This window comes from Betta splendens, chromosome 24, assembly GCF_900634795.4.
Source record: "Betta splendens chromosome 24, fBetSpl5.4, whole genome shotgun sequence".
Lineage (NCBI taxonomy): Eukaryota > Metazoa > Chordata > Actinopteri > Anabantiformes > Osphronemidae > Betta > Betta splendens.
Window position 1 is genome coordinate 13,568,644 of NC_040901.2, and position 14,479 is coordinate 13,583,122.

General features: G+C 49.8%; 1 protein-coding gene across 4 annotated transcripts in view; it reads left to right on the forward strand.

Moving 5' to 3' along the window:
• hivep2a (HIVEP zinc finger 2a) overlaps window positions 1-14,479 on the forward strand; it is a 53,066-nt gene that overhangs the window by 3,573 nt on the left and 35,014 nt on the right. For all 4 annotated transcript variants that reach the window (XM_029140365.3, XM_029140368.3, XM_029140366.3 and 1 more), the window contains exon 2: window positions 1,267-1,321. The gene's annotated coding sequence lies outside the window, so the exon portion shown is untranslated. The remainder of the gene's footprint in view (window positions 1-1,266; window positions 1,322-14,479) is intronic.

A 14,479-nucleotide genomic window follows, 5' to 3' on the forward strand; every position in this document is an offset into this window, starting at 1 on the left:
CAATAAAGTCCAAGATACAATGTTTTGGGCTCTGCTTCTGCAGTGCATTGTGGGTAAGGGTAGGCCAGTCAGGGAACCTGTGCATGGTTCCCTCCCACAGCAGTCTGATGATGACGTCTCGCTGAGTTTCCTGACCTTCAACCTCATCATCACACTGAGCGATCACTGACTCTCGGAGGTTCTGAATTTTCTGCCGCTATTTTGTGCCGACGCTGAACAGTCATTGTGGGGAAGATGCACATTCTGCACCCACAGACCTGAAACCAGAACCCGGCAGCGTTGCAGCGATAAGACCAGACCTTCAGATTTGACTGAGGTGTGAAACTCACTTTTACGCTTCCCTCGTGCTGAATGTCAGCTTCCGCGGCCGCGTTCTCTGGAGAACGTAAGGATCCAGAATGAGACGGGGGAGGAGCTGGACTGAGCACGGTTCCTAATGCCCTGTTAACTCACTGGACCGTAGTGAAGGGGAACCGGGACCGTTTCTGCTGGAGGTTCAGGTTGAGCCATTTGCATAAGCAGACAAAGACAAACAGACTTCAAACAATAAACCAGGATGAGAAGAACTCTCTCGGCAGGTGAGACAGAACAGAAACCCCACCGAGCTTTAAAAAAACAGCAGCCCGGAGAAAAAAGTGACGAGAGGAAAGTGAAAATAGAGACGACAAACGAGTGACACGAGCGATCTGAAACGCTGAAGCATCCGTTTGTAACGTCGGTGTCAAACGCGCAGAATCGGCTAAAAAAAACAACAGAGGCTTCGCTGGAGCGAAGACGAGTTTTTAGTCTCTGATGATTAAAAAGCTCAGGATCAGCAGGTCACAAAAACAGCGGCTGTGTTTTCTTTTACTGAAACATTATTTTTATTTAATTTATTTATATGCTGACTCGGCCTCGTGATCTCGTGACCTTTGAACCTGCTGCCATAATAATGAGCCTGACTCTTTTGGATCCAGGCTCTGTCCAACTCAGCAGCATGAGTGGCTTCTAGCAGGGTGATGCTGAGGGTGATGGATGTGACACACACACACACACACACACACACACACACACACACACACACACACACACACACACACACACACACTGAAAGGCTCAGCTTTCTATGTTGAATGGCTCACCCCACATGTTTGTCCTACAGTCTGTAGTGTCCCTAAATGCCTCGTAGGATTAAACCTGCACCCTGTTGTGTTCTTAGTTTCTGGAGGTGTGTTTACTCACCGTAGGATTTTAAAGCCATCCTCTCTCTCTCTCTTCATGCTCCAGGGGCCGTGAACATCTGATCACATGCCGAACTGGACCGCAGGAGAAACGGCAGCAGGTAGGTTCTGCTGAACGAGTGTGGTGGTTAGAGCTCTCAGTACTAGGAGTTACTGTAAATACTTAAATTCCCAGTGATAATTGAAGGCACCCAAAAAGAGGAAATGGTGGAAAATGAGGTTATTTAAAGAATTAAGCGTCATTAGGACTTAAAATGGTTTCTCCTTTTGTCGTGAGGCTCACACAGAGAAGCAGAAGGTACGGGGCCAGAATTACTCTCACTGTTTTCCTTTTTCCTTCCTGGCTGGTTGCTGGGGCAACCGTCCAGCTTCGTTACCGGAGGTGTGACCTCGGCTGAGAGTGTAAATGAAAAAGCTCAAAGTAATGATCCCGCTGCCATCTAAATGTTCCGCGATGTTCTGCGAGGCTGTTATCATCACATGCTCTGGCTTTCGCACCAGGGGAAGAGTTTCAGAGAAGCAGCTAATTCTGAGAGCAAACAGCAGACGTCGGAGCGCTGATCCAGGAGCTGCGTGCTCCAGACGCGCTGCCAGGTTTTCATGTGTCCAGTGAGACCCCAGCGACAAAAAGCTTCGTTTTCTGCGCATGTTATTAATAGTAAAAGGACGAAGGGACTGAAGGTCAGGAGGTCACAGATGAGGAACAGACGCGGCATCAGTAAACAAGGTAACATTAGAAAAGAGGGAAGTGGAAGCAGCGGCACGTCACTGATGGACTCAGCAGAGACTGAAACCACTGATGATGATTTCTCAGTATCAGCTCGAAGATGAGTGTGAATGTCTGACTGTAGCTGGAGCCGTTGGTTCGGAGGTGGTCGCTCTGTCTGAACGGAGCCGAGCATTTAGCTTTGTCTGGAGATTAGGTCATTTCTGAGTGTTTGAATGTGCTGCAGTAGTCGTACCTGTGTGTGTGTGTGTGTGTGTGTGTGTGTGTGTGTGTGTGTGTGTGTGGTGGCACTTCCTCTTCCTGTGTAACAGTCGGCTTTGTATCAAGTGAGAGATGTCATCCAAACACCCTCTGTCTTCCTCTATCGCTCCCTCATTCTCACATGATTCCCTCTTCTCTGTTCTCGCCCACGACTGTGTGTGTGTGTGTGTTTGTGTGTGTGTGTGTGTGTGTGTTCAGGCACTGAAATAGATCATGTAAAGCAGTGATCACTATCTGCGCCTCAAAGGACAAGTGTGTGTGGGCCTTTAAACTTTAAACTTCATGGTGTCATCTTTGAAAACACACACACACACACACACACACACACACACACACACACACACACACACACACACACACACACACAGCAGTTTGTGTGTGTGTGCAGGATGTGCGTTAGGGCTCCAGACAGTGCACTGTGTGTGTGTGTGTGTGTGTGTGTGTGTGTGTGTGTGCGCGTGTGTTCGGTGGGTTGTGGTAAGATGGCAGACAGACTGAGAGACAACATGTGGATGTTAAATGTGCTCAGCTGTCAGGAAGTCAAAGCTGTGAAGGACGTGTAAATAAGTTTGTGTGGATGAGACCTGAGCTGCCGACGTCTGTGGATGTTGCCCTCTGGTTCTTTCCGACTCACTTCTTCCGTCCATGTGGGCATTAGTGCACGTAAAAATAGCTTCTGGGAAAACATGGTTATGATTCCCTAAGTGCTTGTAACCGTCCTGCACACTGCACACTGTCAGCATGAGCAATAAGACAACTGCAGACGTCGCTCCGTCTGAAATGTCTCCTTTTACCAAACGCTCAACAGGAGCCACGTCCAACGCGCTGGTTCATCGTTTCCCATCAACTGTGCTGAGAGCTTGAGAATACGAAGGCTGTCGCGTCAGATGGGCTTTGTGCATTACGCTTCTCCAACTGCTCATCGCGCTATTTAGAGACAAAGGGATGAGAATCCGAAAAATCAAGAGCCTCTAAACAAGCACATGACAGGAAAAATGAACAGATGAGCAGCAACAAGTCATAAAAGCTGAGTAAATGAATCAGGGTAAATAGCAGAAAGACTAATCATTGGAGTGAAATAACACAAAAGGAAAGCAGGAGGGGGGAATGGAAAACTAAGTGGATGCGGGTGCCATGGTAACCAGAGTGGGTTCATTAAAAAGTACACAGAGAAGGTAAAAGCAGTGATGGGCCTGAAGGTCCAGGAAGGGACTGAAACGCGCAAACACACACACTCACACACACACACTCACACACTCATTCCCCTGCAATCGCACGGTCTAAAAAAAGTGAACAAGGAAGCAGGAGGTGAGGAGGAAGAGGAGGTGTATGTTCTGTTGCCGTGGCGACCATGGCGGATGCAAGCTTTGCCCTTGACAACATCACATGGAGACACGCACAGGCAAAGATGATGATGCGTTAGGATGAATGGCCTTTGGCTGAGCTGCTCCTCCTCAAATTGCGTGTGTGTTCATGTGTGTGATAACCGAGCGGCGGAATTTGAATAGCATTATGGGATATGGCCACTGCAGAGATGGCAGCAGTTAGTTTGGTTCCCATTTCCTGCAGGTACCCAGAAGTCCAGCGGCCACTGTGTTTGTTAATGCAAATCGCATGGAAAGCAGTGCATGTGTGCGTGCGTGTGTGCGTGTGTGTATGTGCGTGTGAGCAGTGCGACACAATAAGTAGCTTTGGTTTCACTTCCGCATCATTCCTCATGCAAATAAAGGGTTTGTTGCTTTGCAGGCTGCACATTTCCTGTAATGTGTGTGTGTGTGTGTGTGTGTGTGTGTGTGTGTGTGTGTGTGTGTGTGTGTGTGTGTGTGTGTGTGTGTGTGTGTGTGTGTGTGTGTGTGTGTGTGTGTGTGTGTGTGTGTGTGTGTGTGTGTATGCGTGTGTGTGTGCGTGTGTGCGTGCGTGTGCGTGTGTGTGTGTGTGTGTTCTCCTTTGCTCTGCAGGAGCGTCCTTGCAGACACAATGTTAACTCGCTCTAACACCAGCTTGCAGAAGCTTGAGCCAAACTACAAGTGCAAGTCTATAGTCACAGGTTCCGTACAGTCCTCAAACGCCCCACACTGAGGGTGTGCTGCATTCAGGTACAGAGCACAGTGTAGGTCATCTGTATTTTGAACAACAATTGCATTAAGTAGTAATTTAGGGCTCGCGCCTCAGGTTATAAGAACCCAGAATGAGGCAACAGGGACCTCCTCAGGCTGGACGCGCACTTGATCGACCGCTTGGTGTGAAGTAAAAGAAGTAGCAAATCAAACTTCAGGTACTGCGAAGGCCGTCACTCTGACAGAACAGAAGGTGGGGGTGAGAGAGTGATGAGTGGGGGGAGAAGGTCACGAGGGCGGAGGAGGGATCGTCCCCATCCTTCTCCTCCTCGCGTCATGATTCTCTCCCTCCCACCTTTGCCTTTCTTCCAGCCGCCTGCTCCTCTTTTGTCTCTTCATCTGTTCTTTTCGCTGTCATGAATGTGGGTTCCTCTGTTCCTTCCCCTCAGCTCCTTGCTTTAAGAACTGGAGATCTCCCTCCTCTCATTCTCTTCATCCATCGCTCTTTCTCTTCTTTGACAGTTTTCTCTTTCCCTATCTTTGTTGTGTTTTACATTTCTGCCGCTACCTGTACATCCTTCCTCACCCAACTCAGCCCCTGCTGTCACCCCCCACCCCCTCCATCCCTCCCCCGTCCATGATCTCCTCTGCCAGGGAGGAACAGGTGGCTCTCCTCTGCTGTGCCACTCGGTGGCTTCCTGCCCAAAAACACAGCGAGAGAGATAGAGACAGGAGGCGAGCGAGCGAGCGAGCGGGAGCTTGTGGTCTGTGTCAGAACCCTGGCACTCGAAGCTTGAAACATGTGATGGACGGAAGGAGGAGGAGCAGAGGAAGAGGAGGAAGGGGGGACTGGCTGAAGGCTGTGATTTTCTGGGCTGAGGCAGAGAAAGGGAGCAGCAGGTGCTTGAGTCTGAAGCGCTGCTACAGACGCACACATGCACTTAGGATAAGAGCAACCAAGGTATTTCTGTGCCCACTCCAGCATGACATCACTTCCTGTGGCTGTGTGGGAAGCCGGTCATTCTGAGCCTGTGGTGTGTTTCAACAGGATGCCTCCTCGTCTTCGTTTCCTCCACTAGCCCTCACCTCGCCGCCGCGTCCCCTGGACGTGTCGTCTCCTCGCCTTCGTTTTTCTCCTCCTCTAATCTTAATCTCATGCTGCACCCTCTAAAACTGACATATTTGGGAAAACTGGGGATTGCGCCTGTTCCTGTAGGCTCTGGGATTATCCACCACCGCCGCAGCTAGTAGCCGTCTCCGGAGCTGACTCCGTTTTCATGGCGTTAAGACCGATTAGCTCCGACCCAGCTCACTCACTCTCAGGGTATTAGGGCTTAAAAGCTAGCACAGCTGGCTAACAGCTCGCACCTCCTGTCCGTCACCGTGGGGGGGATTAGCCCATGCTAACGACAGCTAGCTTTGGGAACAGTCTAGCGCGCTAAGAATTAGCGCTTCAAAGTGAATTTCGCGCAACCTGGACACATCACATCCCAGCTGGTGGATTTTTGTCTGGATCTGAGCAGTCATTAGTGTTTAAGTGTGGAGAAGTGTGTGCACATTAAAGGTGGATGAGGTTTAAAAGCATGGCTGAAAAGCAAAGCATGTTTAACAGCACTGTGTGTGAGTGATGACAGGGAGTAAAGGAACGATGCAGAACCTTTACTGGGGTTTGAACGTGTGTGTGTGTGTGTGCATTTGTGTGTGTGCGTGCGTGCGTGTGTTTAACCCTGATACTCTCATTATCATGGCGGTGTTTTTGTTTTCTCCTGCTTTTCCTCCGCGGCCTCACTCGGTTTTCTATCTGACTATCATTTCATGTGAACTTGTCACAGTCAGTTACCGCTAACGCATCGCAGAGCTCCACTTCGCCATAAGCCCCTGGATCACACTTCTGTCTCCGTTACAAACAGCCCCGCGTCCAGATGGAAGAGCTTCAGCTAGAAACCAGCTCACGCTTGAAGACGTGAGGTTTTCCCCTTTGTGACAGAAGACATTAGCCTGCGTGTCGATGGATGTGATACCAGCGGTGAAATAACCGAAATCCCCTGAACGCATCCCCCGCGTCTTAAACTTTCCCCTCAAACGCTCCGTGTCTGAATGCGCTCCTCCTCCATCCCTCCATCCCTGCTGATCCTCTCTCCTCCTGTCCTCTTCAAAGCTCAGTCTATCTGAATATAATCTCCCTCTTCTCTCCTGTTTCACCTTTATTCTCATTTTTCCATCTTTCTTTTCTATTCTCTATTCTTATATTTTATCCCATTGTCTTTTGTTTAGTTTCTTGTTTTTTGACCTGTCAGCTTTTCTCTCCTTTTCTTCCTCCTCTCCAGCTTCTTTTTTTCTTCTCCCTCGTTCATTCTCTCCCTCCCTCCTTCACTTCTCTCCTCTGCCTTCTTCACTGCCTCTCCTATGGTTTCTTCCCTCACCCGTCGTCTGCCTCATTCCTCTCATCCGTTCCTTCTTTCATCCTCATGCGCCAAACTAAAATTCAAAACAGATCCGCCTTTTTCCCGTCAGCTGTCAGCGACATGGTCTCTCTCTGCCTCTGTCTCTTCAGTTAGCGTCTTTTAAGTGATGAGACTCCAGGTTTGTTGTGAAGCACCTGCACCACCGTGTGTTTCCACGCTGTGACACAACGATGCACTAATGGTGTCAGTGAAAGGATTTGTCTGACAGCTCGTAATATTGCACCTCTCTGTTAACTTAAACTGCACGCGAGGATCAGACGCAGCTGTCGGACGCCTCCGCGTGTGTTTTCTCGTCAGGTTGCTTTAATGTCATCAGTGAGTTGAATTCTGCTCCTTCCTCTGTCGCATCCTTCGCTGCGACGCACACAGACGTTCAGCTGAGGGTCAGATACAAGCGCAAAATACATGCAGACAAAAATACATAATATGGAGAATTATGACTGAAAACATGAAAGTTCAGCTCTTTGAGTCTTCGCTCTGCGTTTTTAGGTGCTTGCACTTCTGTGGACAGTGTGGAAATAATTAGTAAAACAGACACAAATGTAAATGATCTGTAATGAGGGGCTTAAAAGTTGTAATTTGAACTCTGCTGCAGCGGCGAGGTTTTTCTTCTTTAATCTAATATTCACAAATGAACCCTCACACGGCCCCGACGACAGAAGAAGAGCAGCACAGAGCAGGTGACGTCATGTGACGGCACGGAGCAGGTGACGTCATGTGACGGCACGGAGCAGGTGACATCATGTGAAGACACGGAGCAGGTGACGTCATGTGACGGCACAGGCCACTCAGGCTCAGGGCGGCCGTCCGTCGCCGGCAGAATCGACCTGAAGCTTCAGGTGCAGGTCGTGTCTGCTCGGTGCCGCGGACGCAGAGGTAGACGCGCTGAACATGAACCCACTCACACTCCCACTTGGTTTTCACTCTCCTCACCAGAGCAAACACTGTAATTTATCTCCATCTCTGCCTCAGGCCGACCTCAGCCGTTAAAGGTTTCCCGTTGGTTTTGTGGTGGAGCTCTGGATTCCAGCGCTGAGAGACGGAGGCGGCTGTGCTGCTCTATGTGTTACACTTCTGTCCACAGGGGGATGCTGCTTTTTTAGGCTGTGTGTAGGTTGAACAACTGACTCCTTGCTTTTGTTGTTGTTGTGGTTGTTGTCACACAAAACCACTCAGAATAGATCTTAAGTGGACGTTTCCATGTTTATACCATAAAGTCTGTTTATGAAGAAAACATCTTTTTTGTAGTTTGCAGATAAACTCGCTGACCACATTATTAGGACCTTGTCTGCTCCGAGCTCATGAACTGTGTTTATTGTGGAGATCGCACAACGCAGTGCATTAGAATCGTCATGGAGTCCCGCTGAGCCCCCGTTTTTATTTTATTTTTAGTCTGCAGCTTTGATGAGCTCCGATGCTTCTGCCTGGGCCAAAAAAGATGAAATGTAGATGTTTGAATGCAGAAACAGGTAAAAGCAGTTTGTTTGCTCATTTATGAGTCATTAGAGTGTTGGTAGGTGACATGAAAGGAAACGTTGGCCATTCCTTTGTTGCTCTCCTCCTGTTTCCTGGATGCTGCTCAGGGCCACAGGAGTTATATTTAGCCTCCCCTCCTCCTCCCCCTCCTCCTCCTCCTCTGTTTTGCGTTTTCCCCTGCAAAGATGGCCTCATTAGCCATAGACCTCAGCATGAAAACACACATGCACGCACACAAGCACACTGGGGTGGAGAAGGGGATGGAGCGTCTTACATAAGAGGCTCTCTTATATAATTTGATGCATATTTGATGCTGAATGGTGCAGTGGCAGCGCAGGGAGTGTGAGGTGTTTGTGTGCAGAGCTTGGCCTCGCCGTGCCCTCGCTTAGCTGTTGCGTCACAGGGGAAGCTAAAGGTGAATCAAAGCGCTGATCGAGCATCCCGGCACTGCTAATGCGACGCTTGAAGCGCTGCTGCTGATCAATGGGAGGTTAAACGCTGCTGAAAGGCACGCGGGCAGCTGCGCTGATGCCTGATCGCCTCCTGCCCCGGTCGCGGCCCACACGGGCGACTCGACCCCGGTGACACGCTTGTTTTGTCAGGTTTGGAAACCTCCCCTTGGAGCCGTTACGCAACGTTTCCACGCAGGCGGAGTGGGACACGCTGTCATGAGTGAACGCGACGCAACGGCTCTTTGACCCCTTTTTAGCTTTGTTTTTCTCTCGGAGAAAAAAAAGCCTGGATGTCGTTTCAAATGCCGCCAGGTCCTGTGGGAAACGACACGTCTGTGACCAGGTTCACTCGCGCAAACTGACATCGTGTGTGTTTGTTTAAGACTAAAGCAGAGAATTTACTGTAGATTTGATCGGTTTGTTGTTTTAATCAGTGTTTATTGATCCTGTGTTTTTTATACTAAATATTGTTATTTCATTTTTTTACTAAAAAAAGACAGAAACTCAACGATCGTCTGCCTCGACCGGTTGGATTAAAATACAGCAGTCAGGGTGGAAATGTGTGTGACACGAGAGCAGAACAATGAGCAGAGTCCCGTCTTCAGTTCTCGTCCTGGGGCTTGAGGTGCTGGAGTCTGTCTGTGTAGTTCACCGCTGGGGGGCCAGTCCTGGCTCCGTCCTGTCCCCTCAGAGCTGTGGTTGAACTGGGAACAGGTTAAACCAGGTGTGAACATGTGGAATTCCTCCTCTGGGAAATAACTGGCGGAAAAAACGTTCCCACAGCGTCTTAATGAAGCTGTTCCCAGCACGCTTTCAGTTTTCTGAGCTCCTGGTTTCCGAAGGCGCGTTCTGGTGGTAAACAACATGTTTTGATTTGCTTGTCGGGAAGCGGAGGGTGACTCGTCCGCTTCCCAGCAGCTCACATGACTTAGTTTTTCCTTCTTTTACTTTCTGGGAGAAAAGTCTGAGGGAGTCTGAGAAAAACTCAGAAAATAAAAAGAAATGAACTGGAAGCAGCAGCTAGAGAACGGAACAGTGGTGCAAATGAGTCTGAGACGGTCGACAATGTCCATAAAGCTGCCCTTCTGGCGACACTGGTGGAACTCTGGAATCCCTCCCCCTCCCCCCCCTCCTCCCCCTCCGAGCAGCCGCTCGCTGCCACATAATGAGGTTGCGTAACAGTTAAACTCTTCCCTGTGTTGTTCATATCGATCAGCCTGCTCCGTCTGACGTACGGCAGACACACACTGGGCGCTCGGTTGCCAGTCCATCAGCTGGCAGATCAATCAGAGCCTAATGAGATAAACGAGCTCACTAATTAGTTAACGAACCGCTGGCTGGCTCACTAACACAGAGCCGGCAAACTGGCAGCGGCTCTGCCTGTCGGCTCAGGGGAAGCGTTTCTCAGCAGAACGCGCTGAAGAGCTTCTGATGTGATCTTTCAAAGCATCATTTGATAAACAGGGACTGAAAATACGCTTCTGCCTGAAAGTAGAAGGTTTCTTCATTTTAGATGATGAGAGCCTGACTTTACTTCACACCAGCACAGATCAGGGACCTGAAGGCTCCGTTCTCTTTGGCCTTTGTTTCTGAATCAGTGAAAATGCCTCCTAATCAGCTGATCTGATGGGATGTAGAAGACAGCAGGTTAGCTGTTAGCTTAGCATAAGCTGAGTGGAGCTCATCCCACCAACATCCAGGCCTAAAGTAAATAGTAAATGCAACAACGTTCTGTAGTCTGGAGGAAACAGCCTGTGACTGCTTCTCAAAGCAGCGGCAGCATCTTTGGCTATAGTCAAATGTGGACACACAAATTTGTGTTCACCAACAAATTTAGTTTGTCTCTGTGCAGCTGAAAATGGATCCATTGCATCGCGACAGTGCCGTGAATGAAATGAATTAAGTGTGTTGTTGCATCTGCTGTTGAACTTCCTTTTTTTAGGAGCAATTTGTGCAGTAATTGTTCCAAGAGTCTGTCCTCCAAACATCCAGCATCAGAGGCCGTTCAGACCGAACATCGGTTCCGATCCGGGCTTCAAGCCAGAACATCACTGCTACTGGTCCCATTAACGCCTCTGGTCCCGTGCGTTCTGTCCGGTTGCCAAGGCAACCTCAGCCACTGTGATTGGCAGCTGACGCTGTGTTAGATGACACCTCGTAACCCGGACGCTTTGGGGGAAAAGTCTGGACTGGAGGAGGGAGAGACCCGACCGTGGACGGAGCTGCCTGATTTAATGCTCTAGAGGCAAAATGCAGCTCCTGTAGCCGTTATTTTAGAGAAGTTCAGGAAATGTGGGCTTCCTGCGGCAGAGACGCCGTCCAGCCTCGTGTCCGGTTGAACCTGAAACCGCACCTCTGTTTTAGCATTGGGTCACGGCGGGAACGGAGTCAGGAACAACCTTTGTGTTCGACTCGTTAGCTTTAATGAACAGGAGTTTGGGGAAGCGGTGAGTTTGAGGTCCTTTGGCTGCTGTTTTCCACTGTTTCCACGTTTATGGTGACCTTTAAGACGCAGCATCAGCAGCTGAACCTGCACAGCTTTAATGAGGGTGAAGTCCAGGGCTCGCGCTCCCTCGTCCTCCGTCCTGCTGGGAAGTGTGTGTGGAGTGTGTGTGAAGTGTGTGTGAAATGTGTGTGAATTGTGTGTGGAGTGTGTGTGGAGTGTGTGTGGAGTGGGAAGACGCCTGGTAATGAGCGAGTCCAGTGTGTTTGTGTGCGACCATGGCCTGAGACCCCCCCCCCCCCACACACACACACACACACACACACACACACACACACACAGAGGGTGTGGAGTGATGGGAGAGGGTTCCACTGAAGGTATGTGGACATGAGTTACACAACAGCTGCACAGCGGCCACAATCTGAGGAAGACGTTGAACCTGCAGCCGTTCACTCAGGACCGATGGGACGGATGTGCAGCTCAGGCATCAGCTGAGCGCGCTTAGTCCTCTGCTCACAGATACAACCAGACCAAAGGAAGCGCACAAACACTAAACGCACTTCATTCCCTGAAGTGCAGCTGTGTTACGTTTTCCCTTCGCTGGAACTAAGAGGCTTAACACAATCTGTGGAAAACACAAGGGAAGTCCAGACGGGGACGGACACACACACACGCACGCACGTACGTGTGTGTGTGTTTGTTTATATGTGTGTGTGTGTGTTTGTTTATATGTGTGTGTGTGTGTGTGTGTGTTTGTTTATATGTGTGTGTGTGTGTGTGTGTGTTTGTTTATATGTGTGTGTGTGTTGCCTAGTGCTTGTGTAACTCTCAGCTTCCCTGTGGCTCAGGCTGAAGCTGTTTCATTCGTGTCTTCACGTCAGTCGAGTGAAGCCTTATTGACGTGATGCTCCATAGTCACATGTGGACGTTGGTTCAGGGAAACAACGGCACGTCTGACGACTGAAACAGGAGGAAAAGCGTCTGATGTGTTTGTGTGTGTGGAACAGAACTGGGTGGAAGGTTGTTCTTATCTCTGGAGCCTCAGGATTTTGCTCATGGGCGCCTCGTCGTGGGCCGTGCACGTTTCCCACAGTGCTTTGCTGTGGAAAGAACGTCTCATGCACTTTTTCTGCTCGGCCGGTTGAGAGTGTGTGTGTGTGTGTGTGTGTGTGTGTGTGTGTGTGTGTGTGTGTGTGTGTGTGTGTGTGTGTGTGTGTGTGTGTGTGTGAGAAGGTGAAGGTGAAGTGGACGTGTCTTATTTGTGTTACACTTTTCTACATGATTCATAAAACGAGCCGACTAAGAACGAGTGGAAGCCAGATGCAAAACTACAGGCTTCCTGTTTGTGGTGCATCGTGACCGAGGCCCACGCTGTGAAGCTTTTGCGTGATCACATCTTTGCTTCAGGACCTGCTGCCGGTCGACTCCAGAACATGCAGGGACTGCTTCCTGCTGGTTGGACCGTGATCCTGAGTCCACATCCGAACCTGCGCTGAGCTGCTCTGACTGCTTACCAGCACTTCCTGTGTAGAACGTCGTGAACGTGTAGAACGTGTAGAACGTGTGGAACATTGTGAATATGTGGAACGTTTAGAAGGTTGTGAACGTGTGGAACGTGTGGAACATTGTGAATATGTGGAACGTTTAGAATTTTGTGAACGTGTGGAACGTTGTGAACGTGTGGAACGTTGTGAACGTGTAGAAGGTTGTGAAGGTGTAGAAGGTTGTGAACGTGTGGAACGTGTGGAACATTGTGAACGTGTGGAACGTTGTGAACGTGTAGAACATTGCGAACGTGCGGAACGTGTGGAACGTTGTGAACATGTGGAACGTGTAGAAGGTTGTGAACATGTGGAACGTTGTGAACCTGTAGAACGTGTGGAACGTTGTGAACGTGTAGAAGATTGTGAACGTGTAGAAGGTTGTGAACGTGTGGAACGTTGTGAACCTGTAGAACGTGTGGAACGTTGTGAATGTGTGAAACGTTGTGAACCTGTAGAACGTGTGGAACGTTGTGAACGTGTGGACGGGTTTGGACCCGGTTCCTCAGACCGTGTGTTTCCACCTGGACCCACGTTTTACCAGCAGATCAGACTCTTCGCCTGAAACTCGCTTGTTTTTCCAACAAGTCTGAACATTTGTGGCATGAACAAAAGGAATCAGGTTCTGAATTCTTCTCCTTCCACGTTTGATCTGATCTCAATCCGCTGCTTCCTCGTTTTCTGGCTGCTACATTGCGTTGGTTCTTAGTGCATCAGAACCAGGAGCTGCCTGTGGTTCTGTCCTGTGTCCGTAGGCGAGCAGGATCAGCTGGTTATTGCTGTTTTTGTGACCGTGACCTGACACGACAACGTGAGATAAACACAGCGGCCTCATGGGAGTTGTAGTTGATGCTGAACGCTGGCGGTGCTTTATCTGTGGAGATGGATTCATGCGTCTGTGCTGGAGGCTTTTCATCCACCTGTGACAGTTGACAAGTCTTTCTTCCCTGATCCCTCCTCCCCTGTCGCTCCCCTCCTCCTCCTCCTCCTCCTCCTCCTCCTCCTCCTCTCTCACTCCATCCTCGTGGCGACTGAGCCTAACAAGACGGATTATATATTTTCAGACTGAGAGCAATCCAGATATGATCAAATATTTATGTAAGCCGTCCTGTCACGGCTCAGATACATGCAGAGCCCTCGACTCAACAGCTGTTTCATAACCAGTGTGTGTGTGTGTGTGTGTTTACGACTGTGTTGTGTGTTTGCTGAGAGGCAACAATGAAGCACTGAATTATAAATGTGCAGTTAATGGACCACGTGTGCGTTTGGTTTCTCTCTGCTGGAAACGCTGTAAGCGTTTTGCCATTAATCAATTTGCGTGTAATCCTGTTCCATGGTTTTGAGTGAAACCACGCGAGGAGCGCTCTCTGGACGCTCCGTGTGCGGGTCATACACCATCGCTGTGTGTGCATCATCAGCTGGAGCCGGCGCAGAGAGCTGACATAGGTATGTGCTGCACGCCGTGACACCAGTGAAGTGATGCTGAGACCAGCAACGCGTCGCGTCTTTAAAAGATGGAAGCAAATGTGTCCAGAGCCGACGGGTCCGAGAGGCTTTAAAGGCTCTGACTCTGTTTCCCACAGTGCTCTCTGCTCGGCCGAGATCTGCTACACTCGCTGTGTGTGTGCGTCTGCGTGTGCGTCTGCGTGTGTGTCTGCGTGTGTGTCTGCGTGTGTCAGTGACTGCGGCCCTGTCTTTGTGTCCTTGCAGCGGTGTTCTGTGCGTCTGCGTGTGCATCTGCGTGTGTGTCTGCGTCTGCGTGTGTCAGTGACTGCGGCCCTGTCCTTGCAGCGGTGCTCTGTGCGTCTGCGTGTGTGTCTGCGTCTGCGTGTGTGTC